At 40.9% G+C, this 11,318-nt stretch overlaps 1 long non-coding RNA gene across 3 annotated transcripts; it reads left to right on the top strand.

The window, feature by feature from the left end:
• The first annotated feature begins 7,037 nt into the window (after positions 1–7,037).
• Positions 7,038–9,171, top strand: LOC119318987. Of its 3 annotated transcripts, none has more exons than XR_005154305.1 (5): positions 7,038–7,241; positions 7,336–7,560; positions 7,678–7,767; positions 8,194–8,492; positions 8,581–9,171. It is a non-coding gene; the product is annotated as an uncharacterized LOC119318987 (long non-coding RNA). The 3 variants fall into 3 exon arrangements; XR_005154306.1 differs by having other exon boundaries at positions 7,336–7,767; positions 8,581–8,668; positions 8,758–9,171; XR_005154304.1 differs by having other exon boundaries at positions 7,336–7,767.
• The last annotated feature ends 2,147 nt before the right edge of the window (positions 9,172–11,318 follow it).

Raw genomic sequence — 11,318 nt, 5'->3', positions numbered from 1 at the left:
GGCCAAAATTTCGGCCGGTAGGTCGGCGCCTACCGTCTATGTTTTTATGTAGTCCAGAAATAAATAAGCAACCAACGACGGTACGGTATTGGCCCCCTTCCGTTGCGCGTCTCGCGCCGGCCTGTGCCAAAACCCCAGATCGATCCAGAGAAGAAGCCACGTCTCCCTGGGTTTAGGGTTCCACGGCAAGAGCGAGCAAGTCGCGAGACTGGACGCCGAATTGCAGGTGCATCAGGGCCAGCCTTCTTCGCCGCTGTGCTGATCTCCTCTTTCTCCATCCCTGTTCGTTCGTGTGGAAGAAGGGAAGCAAAGGGTGGTGTTCGTCGGATCATCTTATCGCCGCCACCAGCCCACCGGCAGTTCGACAGAATGCTTCACACCAGCACGGCCGGGAAATCGTCGAATTCGAAGTCCAGCGAGGAGGACCGGATCAGCGACCTGCCGGACGACGTCCTGCACCACGTTCTTGGCTTCCTGCAGGCCGATCAGGCGGTGCGCACCTGCCTGCTCGCTCGCCGCTGGCGCCACCTTTGGAAATCGATGCGTTGTCTCCGCATCAACGACATGGGGAGCTGGAGGAAGAGCACCGACGTCTTTCGTAACAGGTTCATCAACTGCCTGCTGCTCTTCCGAGACCCTGGCTCGACTCTAGATGAGGTTGAGATCGTGTATAATTATTCAGAAGAATATCGCCATTTTAATAACAACGGTGGTCCTCCTTGGGTCGACACTTGGATTCAACATGCTTTGTCAAGCCAAGCTCAGGTGCTCACTGTCAAGCTCCCTGAGAGGGCGTACTTCTTTTTGTGCCCGTATGGCCCTCTCGTATCCCGGTGTTTGAGAAGATTAGAGATTTCTGATGTGAAGTTGAACAGCAACTTCCTAGATTTTTCAAGCTGTTCAGAATTGGTGGATCTAAAAATAAAAGACTGCACCATAGATGCTAGTAGGATCTTGTCCCTGTCCTTAAAGCATCTGAGCATCAACGGATGTGCTTTCGCACCTTATGATGATGTCTGGATTCGTATTTCTGTACCAAATCTCGTTTCGTTGCAACTCATAAAAAATTGCAGGTAGAACCCCATTGCTCGAAAGCATGCCGTCACTAGACTCTGCAGTTATCAGGCCTTGCAACTTCTCTGGGGATAACTGTGATAATGGTGTTGCTGGGGAGTTTTGTGGTATTTGTGAAGATTGTTGTGGTACCCATGACCACAATGATGGTTGCATACTTTTTGGAGGTCTGTCTCATGCAAAAAACTTGGAGTTGATTCAAACTTATCCACGAATGGTAAGCTTACACATACTTTCATCTTAATTTTCAATAATCCAGAAGTGTTCTACAATTGTCCCTATCGGGATCTGTAACCATCTTTGTGTATCAGTTAACAACACAAAAGAAGTGTGGGCACAGGTACCACCAGACGATCTCTTATGTATCACTAGATGACCCGTTGCGCCCATGGCGCAAAGGCCGAATGTAAGCCAATTGGTGTAAGAGTGTGCATTAACATATTGTTGTTCAAAAAGAATAGCTCATATACTATATACAGTAAGTACATAAGATTGGAAATGATACACGAAGTCATGCAGGAAAGGACCCTTGTGATCTTTTTAGATTGGATAAATAATCATGCAGAGGCTTTTGGATATGCACTTGAAGGAGCATATATTTCCTTTATCATGGTTGTTTCAAAAGCATGCGATAGAGCAGCCTAAGTAGGGGACAATCAATAGCTAAATGCACAACGTTGTCTTAGGGGATTACATAAGATCAAAAAGGAGGATAAACATAGATGTCTTTGTAGGCATTTATACTAATACTGTGTTATATAGCAAGGGGCTCCTACAGCTTGCTTATATTGAGTAGACAATCAGGCGCAATCCCTTGGAAGTGCATTTGAAGCCGAAAGCATATGCTTGCCCTTCGTTCATGTGGGTCCGACGGAAGAAGTCGCTCCAGCCTTTAGTGATGGTGGCCCTTTTGTCAACTCCCTTGATAAAGCGGGCCGTGACGGTGGTTGTTCCGTCTCCAGTTGTGATTGGAAGTTCACCGTGGTCAGCATCCATGTGTGGGAAAAGGGAACCCGTAGAAAAGTGGACATTAAAGTACTGAAAACAGTACTAAAGGTTAGTCACCATGTCATCTTATACCATGCTATTATATGAAACAAAACAGAATAATTGCAAAGGATTACCATTCTTTTGCCTTGTGTTGCAAATGTTTCTGTCATGTGGCACACATAGTAGTTATTAGGCGTGGTGGTGCTGCGCATGATCTTTCGCAGTGCACGAACATTATGGTTGTAGAGCCTAACTGTGTTGCCCCACACAACTTGGCGACTAAACTCATCTAAGTAGTGCTTGCAAGGCTCACCTATGTTAAATTGCACAAAATTATACTTTTCAGTAGCTGTTGCGAGAGCTGATGGAATGGGAAGAGTAATGTAGTTCTTACCATGGAGAATGGACTTTCCAGGCTTTAGATGGATTTTCTTGCCTTTGAACTTCTGGATTGAGCTTGCTTTGCACGGGCGATGAATATACTCGTATCGCTTATTGTGCTTCCGACATAGTGGTTCGTCTGTGTTGAATAGGTAAGGAGATCATTGTAAAAGGTTGCAACAGCAGATAGAGGATAACATAAACAAACAGGGTGGCTAATTAGCTTGTGTGTATTAGTGAAAGGCAGAAAATGGTATCCATAGTATATGGTAAGCTGGAAGTAGTAAGCAGTGCTTGCACATGTAACAACAAATAAATTACAGCATTAATGAATAGCAAACAGAAGATCTATTGGACCCTGAAAGAAGTTTGTTTTATTACATACTTGATCAACTTGCATGTGTAAGTGATACAAAAAACTTTTCAAACAGCATTCATCAGCGAAGAAGAAGAAACACTCTTTGCAATTTATAAACAATTATAAATACGTTTTTCAGAATTACCATGGGTAATTTGGCCACCGCTGGTATCATTGGCTGTGTCTACCTCCTCATGTTTAACATCAGCCATCTGGAAAGAAGTAATAGAATAGTTAAGCTGATATATTAGACTGTGGTATTAGTTGTGATGATTAACAGTGATGCACACAGACTTAACATTTTTATTTTCTTTGGTGCCTTTGTACTCCCATAATTGAATATGAATAGACTGAAAGTTTCTCACGCAAAGAAAGCATATCTTTATTATTGTCTTTATTGTTACCTTTATAAATCATTAATATCCCTAGGGGCAGGAGCTCCCCTATTCAATTGAGGGGTATGATTTTGACTGGGTCATCACGCTTGTTTCTGCAACATCACACTTGTTTCTGTGAATAAAAACCCTTAGAGAATATAGACCCTCAAAAAGGAAAAAAGAAACTCCTTGGGAATGGATGGTTGGGAGCGCCCCGACATGTTTTCGTTCGGTCGCTTGCTGTTCGGGGAGAGTAAACTCTAGGTGGCTAGGGCAAACTCTCCCCTCGAAACTTCACCGGCGAACCCGTGGATTCACCTTCCCTTTTCTGCCGCTCCGTCGATCGATGCAAATTGGAATATTTTAGAGACCGGTCTTAAAATCCCTGAAGCATAAGGAATAGATATTTAGGTATGATGTTCATAGATAGCGTTATATATTACATTGGTGGTATATCGGTTCATGGTAAGCAAAGCTACATAGACAGAGATGTGGCATATAAATAGCTTTGGTCACCCAACTTATGGTAACTGACATATGCAGTCATTTAGATCAGGTGGTCGTCGCTTCTTGCGCCATTGGCATACAAAATGACCTCATCATCTAAGCAACTCTTTATGGTGGCCATGTTTGGTGGCTGTCATTGGGCAAAGCAGAAATGTCTTCCATATCATCGTCAAATCCCCAATAATACTTGATTGTTTTTTGTAGAATGTCCTTTGATTGTAAAGTTATGTCATTAAGGCGATCCACAACATACATTATCTGTGAGAGAATATGGTTGAGATTGTTGTCTTCAAGCATTGATGAAGTTGTGGAGTTGGTATTTATGATGCAATAAAGTTCCTTTACTTTCGTGTGATTTCTCCTTAGACCATTGCACCTGTTATTCCTCAGATAGTCTATTATTCCTTCTTTTTCTTTCAGCTCGTGTTCCAGAACTTCTTTTTGAACCAATTGTAGCTTATCATAGTTGAACTCTTGTATCACTTTGTTGTAAGAGGTTTCCATGTATTTAAGAGGTTTTTTTGTCAGGCGATCTTTACCCTCTTCCAATTTTTCATAGACATAAATGAATTATTGATTTCTTTGCAAGTCCATTGTATACCTAGTACCTCAAGATGGATAAAACTGAATAGTTGTCTCGAGACTAATGGTCCTTGCCTTGTGTGTTGAGTAAATTGCGTTTGGAAGGTCAAGCTATAGTATCATAGCATCCAGAAGCACTTTTGATGGAATCTAATTTTTTTCCATCACAAGTTCACAACGGACTAATGATAGAGAGGAAGATATTATGAGCAAGTGTTTGAAGCTTTACAACGCATGATTTTATATGTGCCTATATATCTATTATTTTTTTGTGACAAGAACATTGTTGATAAACAGTTGTAATGGTAACTGAATGTGGTGTTCACACGTACAATCTCGAACTATTATGGTTTACCATTGAGTCCTATGTAAAAAACATGTGCGCGTTGAAAATATTTGCATTTTTCAGTAAGTTTGTGTCCGAGCAACCATCTCAAACCTGAAGCATTATGAGAATATTTGACTTTGTTAGTAGAAAAGTAGGTTTTATCAACCACTTAGGGTACTAATTCAAACCCTTCAAGATGAAAAATGATGTATAATTCAAACTTGCTGCGCTAAATGGCGCAGAGTCCCATATAAAACTATTAATGCTTTGAAATTATTTGCATTTGCTAGTAAATTTAGATTTTAGCAAACACTTGGTGTATCTATTGAAACCCTTATAGATGAGAAGTTAAGAGGATTTCTCTTTAAAAATGTATACTTGAGCGTGCACAATTTGGATCAATCACATTTGCAAACATGGGATTGAAACAACGGTTTACATAACTAATATCTTGCATTTAGGATAACATACAATAAGATAGAATCAAAGATATCGTTCTTCCATAGGGATTCTATAACCTTCATTACATGGAAACATAGAGCCTGTTATTGAGCAAGTTGATGATTTTAGTTAATAAATGAATGCAAATCACAAAAGTTATTAAACTTTAGTGACTGCATAACCTTATCGATGATGGGATAAGGATATGACGATAATGAAAGTACTCCTAGAGCAAGTATTGTAATAACCCATTTTATCATGTCAAACAAATGCAAATGCCTCTCATGGTATCACTTAATCACATAGTTGCCTGGTCATAATTGAATGAGCGGAGTGAATAGAAAAAAAACTACCACATTGCGGGTCATCATTCCAAAAAACTACCGCTTTTTTAATCTTTTCAAAAAGCTGCCACAAAATTGTTCTGCTGTTAAAAAAAACTACCGTGTCGCACTGATGACTACTTTGGTTAACTTTAAACATTATTATGATAGCTGGGGTCTACTTGTCAGGTTGACCATTTGATTTGACCGTTAGTTTGACCATTGACAGGTTATGACAGGTGGGGCCTAAGTATTTTTTTAGCAAACAGGTCCCTGAAACAAAATATAAAAGCAATCGTGTCCCTGATTTTTTTTTTAAAAAAAAGCAATCCCGCCCTTCCGGGGAGCTCGTCGCCGGAGCCGGCCAGCACCACGCCGGCGAGCTCGTCAAGGCCGTCCAGCTCTGGTCGTGGCCGGCGGGCAGCAGCAGCCGCGGTGGGCTGGAACCGCCTGAGCTCCCTGGCTGCTCCCCGCCCGTGCTTGAGCTCGCAGCCAGCGGCGGGGCAGCTGCTCGTGGCCAGTGGCGGGGCGGACCTAAGCAGGCGGCGGCGCTTCCATGGCGTGGTGGTGGTCGGCCCTGGCGGCAGAGGCCGTGGCTGTGCCGGCCGTGGTGGTGGCCGCCCCGGAGGAACTCCCCATGGCATGGTGGTGGCGGCCCTGGCGGCGGCGGCCGTGGCTGCGCCGGCCATGGTGGTGGCCGGCCCGGAGGCGCTCCCAATGGCGTGGTGGTGGCCGGACCAGGCGGCGGCGGCCGTGGCTCTGCCGGCCGTGGCGCTCGGGATTTTGAGAGATAAGGGAGAGAGGGAGGAGAAGTGAGATAAGGGAGAGAGAGAGAGCACTTACATGTGGGACCCAGCTGTAAGTTAACGGTTAAACAAACAGTCAACAAACGGTCTGTTGAGTAGCGGGCCCGACCTGTCATAAACAGAATTAATTCTAAGTCAGATGGTCGTTTGGGTTTTCTGGAACAGTAGAACAATTTTGTGGTAGCTTTTTGAAAAGATTAAAAAAGCGATAGGTTTTTGGAACGATGACCCGTAATGTGGTAGTTTTTTGCTATTCACTTTGAATGAGCGCATGCCTAGTCATCAAAATTTTGTTCTATGCTCAAATCTTATCCTAATTGAATGAGCGCATGCCTAGTCATCAAAATCCTTATCATGACTATACGATTAGCTCATGCATTTCATACCTCCCCCACAGCTTCAATCCCAAAAATTTGAAAGTAATTTTGTTATCTTAAATCAAGTGCGTTTCTTTAAATTTGAGAAAATGACAAAACTGTGATATATGTGTTTGGTGATGATTAAACTACTGGAATTTCATGAATATTTATATATGGCAGTTACATGTTATCTACAAACTCCAGTGAAAATTTCATGCATTTCAGAATTTATCACTTACCTACAGTTCAACCCAAAGTTGGGGCAGATTTTATTTCGAATTTGAACAGTAGCATCTGTGAAATTTTCCAAGATATTTTTGTAAAATTCTGAGCACGGAAACATTTAGATCATGCTAATCTTGAGAAGCTTACGAAGGAACAGAGGAGGAAGAGATGTTCCAGTAAATCTCATTTGCGTTTATTTTCATTCAGCCCCTGCCTTTGACACTGGCCAGTGGGTGAGTCCAGCATCGCCATCTAGCAGGGGCAACGGACACGCGGCCGCAAACCAGCTGCCCCTTCCCTCCTCACTTCATATCCTCTTCTCTTGGATCCCCTCTCTTGTCTAGCTCGTCGGGGGCACCGCCGCTCGCCGTTGCAACACCGGTCACAGGAACCGGTGGGATTCGCCAGCCCTCAGTCCGCATCGACGTCCATGCCTCCAGCTCCGACATGCACGCCAGCTGGACGGCGCCGTGAATCGCCTCGTTTTCTGGTGTGTTCTTGCTCCTAGGTAGCTCCCCACTTCCCCTAGCTCCATTTTTGTTCCTGCTGTCCCTTTAATGTTCATTCCGTGCCCCGGCGTGCAGGAACCTCTTGGACCGAGGCTGCCTTCCTCGGTTCCGTCGGCCGCCGCGGTCGTCATCCTCACCGAACAGCTACAGGGACTGTGACGGGCTCCGCTTTGTCCACATCTGCTCTGGACCACGGATTCGAAACCGCGGATCCCTCCTACTTCTTCATGACGCTGACCGCCATTACTGCTGTCCAGAGCTCGTTGTTATGCTCTGTCCGACCTCGCCACTAACAGCAGGGTGAGAAATCGCCGCCACTGTTGGTGTTGTTTGCTACTTGCCGCTGTCGCTGCATGCTGCTGGCCACTTGTTGCTTGCCGTTGATGCTCAATGATGTTAGCCGTGACCTGCCTGTAGATGAGAGAAAGAGAGATTGATTTGCTAGTGCAAGTATCTAACGAGCCAGATGCCAGCTGGTTTGACTTTTCAGCAAACGCTATTGGGAAGGTAAAATGTTCTCTAATTATCTTTTCTATACCCTATCAAGCCAATGACGTGGTACAAAGGAATTAGTGAGAAAGTTTTGTGTGTTACCTTATCATATAGATGCAAGTAGTTTGGGCAAAGCAACTTCCGCCTATCATCTATGGCAAAGAAAATGCATAGGAATAATAAAAAGAATTACTATGGCTTTTATGCTATCACATTTGCTTGATCGAAACTATCATCTTGGGGTTAGCCTAGAACTCCTCCTCGCAAACTGCTGCTACCAAGCCATGTTCTATACAGTCCGCAATGCTATTACTCAGGCTACATAACTCGGCTTGCAATTTCTAAGTATTCTTTTCATACTCATTTGTGTCTATGTCATAATTGATGATTATGATGAAATTTCTTCTACATGTGTCCTGATATGTTTCTCATATACTGCAGTTCTGAGTGTGGGAGCGACACTGTTTTTGTTTCAGTAACTTGCTGGCATAAATGCTGTCGTGTACTACTCTACGTCCATGTCCCACAGTACAGGCCTTGCATCTAATGTTGCAGCGAGTGCTCTTGTTTGATGATGCCAATGTTTTTGGTTAGTAAAGTGTTTGAAAAGCATATTTTGGCAGTAATTTCCAATGCCTTTTCTGAGATGTATATATACTTCTCAATGCACCATGATTGCATCTCCACTGATGGTCAAGCAAGGAAGGAAGAGCCTTCTCATAACAAGATTATCTGGAATGGTACTGCCTTTTCTACAGTAAACTGTGTGCTTTGTGTTTCTTGATGTGGCATGACTTAGGAATTAATGTTTTTTTTTCTGTTTTGAAGGCACGTCGATGTTACTCTTGTCATTGTCCTTCACCCGGAAGGCTTTAGCACCTTATAATGGCATTCTTGCTGTTGTTGGCACTGTTCTGTAAGTGGTTTACATTCACCTAATATGGTGTTCTCCTGGTTTTTCATTATCACTAATTTTAGCTCATAACTAACTTCAAATCTTGATAGTAATTTTATGAGTGCGGTGTGATATTGACCTTGACTACACTGCGCCAGCCCTCGTCGCTTCCATAGCACGAGCACTTAGCCTGAAGAAAACATCAAGAATCAGAGTACAGTGAGTGAAAAAACAAAGCACAACGACAACACTAATAATTTTAGCATGAAAAGAAGCATCAACCAGATGAACTGCAGCTCCCATGCAAAGCAAGGCTTCTTTAGGATTTTCCCTGAGAGCATAAGAGGTTGACACCACCGCACAAGTTCTTAAGCTGTTGGAAATCAAACAGAAGGAAGAAGACAACACCATCATCTTCAACATGTGAATGTAGTCATAAGTGAATTTCCTAGAACAGAACATCCCTCCATGTCTAATGACAAAAGCACACTATGAAGTGATGTGTTTAAATCACTTCTATATTATTAGAAATCTATTGTGCAACTATATGATGCTATGATTTCATTTTTCAATTGGAACATTGCATCGTCCTTCGGGTAGCTACAACAACAGCATATTGGAGTATAACTGTATAACTAATCTTATGATACTAACAAAGCGGACTGCAAAAGTATCAGTCTTATTCACAAAACTACAAGCTCCTTTTCATTCATTTTTCAGCTAACAAATCATCAATACAATATATGACTTTAATTATTCAGGCAAAAATGCTATAGATATCTTAAGAACAAATAATAATAATTTCCAAAAATGCATATTTTGAGCATAACGATTATGTGTTGCTTATTCACCTTGGCCGCCATGGCTTCCTACTCCAAGCCCGTGCAGACCCATATCCTCCATGGTTTGTTGTTCCAAAACTGAGCAGCCCCTTCTTCATGAGAGAAGAAAGGAGAAACGACGAACACACACACATACACAGAGACGGGAGAAGAGAAAGGACAGAGACGTGCTACCCTACCTTAAAATCGTTGTCTCAATAATTTTGAATGGAACATTTGTTGAAATTCACAAACATTTCTTAAAGCATGAAGATTTTTTAAAGTATGATATTTTTAAATTTGTTTACAATTTTGGAAAATGGGAACATATTTTGAACATATAGCAGAAATTTAGAAAATGTGTCTTTTAATGCAAAAAAACATTTTCAACTTTCTCAACATATCACTAACTTTCTCAACATATCACTAAAAGAAGAATATTTTTCAAAATTTTAAGATTTTTTAAATATTCAAAAAATTCGTAAAAACACAAATATTTTTTCAAAAAATTGGAATAATTTTTAAAATTCGGAATACAAAAAAATAAAATTTTAAACATTTTTTATAATGAACACAATTTTGGAATTCATAACATGAATTACCGAATATAATTGGCAACGTGAAAAATCTTCCAAATTACGACCAATTGTTTTTTGCAAATTCCATAGATTTTAAGACAAAGATAGAACAAAAAATTTGAACGGAACATTTCCGGAAATTCACATAAATTTCTTAAAACACGAACCTTTACAAAAAAATACGATTATTTTTAAGTTGTGAACAATTTTTTAAAACGGCTATATGTTTTGAAAATTCGGAAGAATTTTGAAAAATGTGTTTCTTTAATCCAAACATTATTTTCAATTTTTGCACATATCACTAAAACAAAATATTTTTCGAATTTGGAACATTTGTCAAATGATCTTTTTAAGTCTTGCTTTTTTTTAAATAAGAACATTTTTTTAGAAAAATGGGAGTATTTTTTAAATTTTGAACAATTATTGGCATGAAAAAAGATATCCATACATTTTTTAGTATAGGAACAAATTTTTTTAATTCATAACATTTTACGAAATTTTGAATAAAAATTGAAATTGCAAATATTTTTTGAAAATTTTGAATTTCGGAGAAAAAGTGAAAAGTAGACATAGAAAGGGAAAAGTAAAAAAGAAACATGAACTACAAATAGAAAGAAACAAAAAAGAAAAATTGAAACAGAGTACAAACAGAAATGGGCCGCCGACTCTTGGACGCCCTGTGCGTAACTGAACTATTTGTCGCACTGTGCGGGAAATATTATTTTTTGTTGCTGTGTGGGCAGGGAAAACTGGGCTGACTTTACTTGGCATAGCTCACGCGGCCCACGCATGTAATTCTGCAGAAATCATTTTTCCTTTGCTAATAGACGACGAAAAAAGTTTAGTACCACCTCGGAAAGGAAAAAAAATCTTTTAATGGTGAACGGTTGAAAAAATTGGTGAAACGCACCTTGCTTTATTAGTAGGTATAGACGAAAAAGGTTTAGTACCACCTCGGATAGGAAAAAAATCTTTTAATGGTGAACGGATGAAAAAATTGATGAAACGCACCTTGCTTTATTAGTAGGTATAGATATAGATATAGATATTCATAAGAAATTTCTAGAATACTCTTGGCATGGCAAAAAGGCATGAATTCTCTAGTTTTTCAAGTCCAGCATCAAAAACGTGCTAGTAGTATAAATCATCCGGTGTGCAGCGCTGCATCCACGTCGTAACAACGAAATGAGAGGCACCACAGACATGCCTAAGTTAGGGAAAACGATTGATGAGCACAAATCGCTGTTGTTTATTTATCCTCCATGATGCTCT

The sequence above is a fragment of the Triticum dicoccoides genome, chromosome 6A, assembly GCF_002162155.2.
Source record: "Triticum dicoccoides isolate Atlit2015 ecotype Zavitan chromosome 6A, WEW_v2.0, whole genome shotgun sequence".
Classification (NCBI taxonomy): Eukaryota; Viridiplantae; Streptophyta; class Magnoliopsida; order Poales; family Poaceae; genus Triticum; species Triticum dicoccoides.
This window is presented reverse-complemented; position numbering and strand designations above follow the sequence as displayed.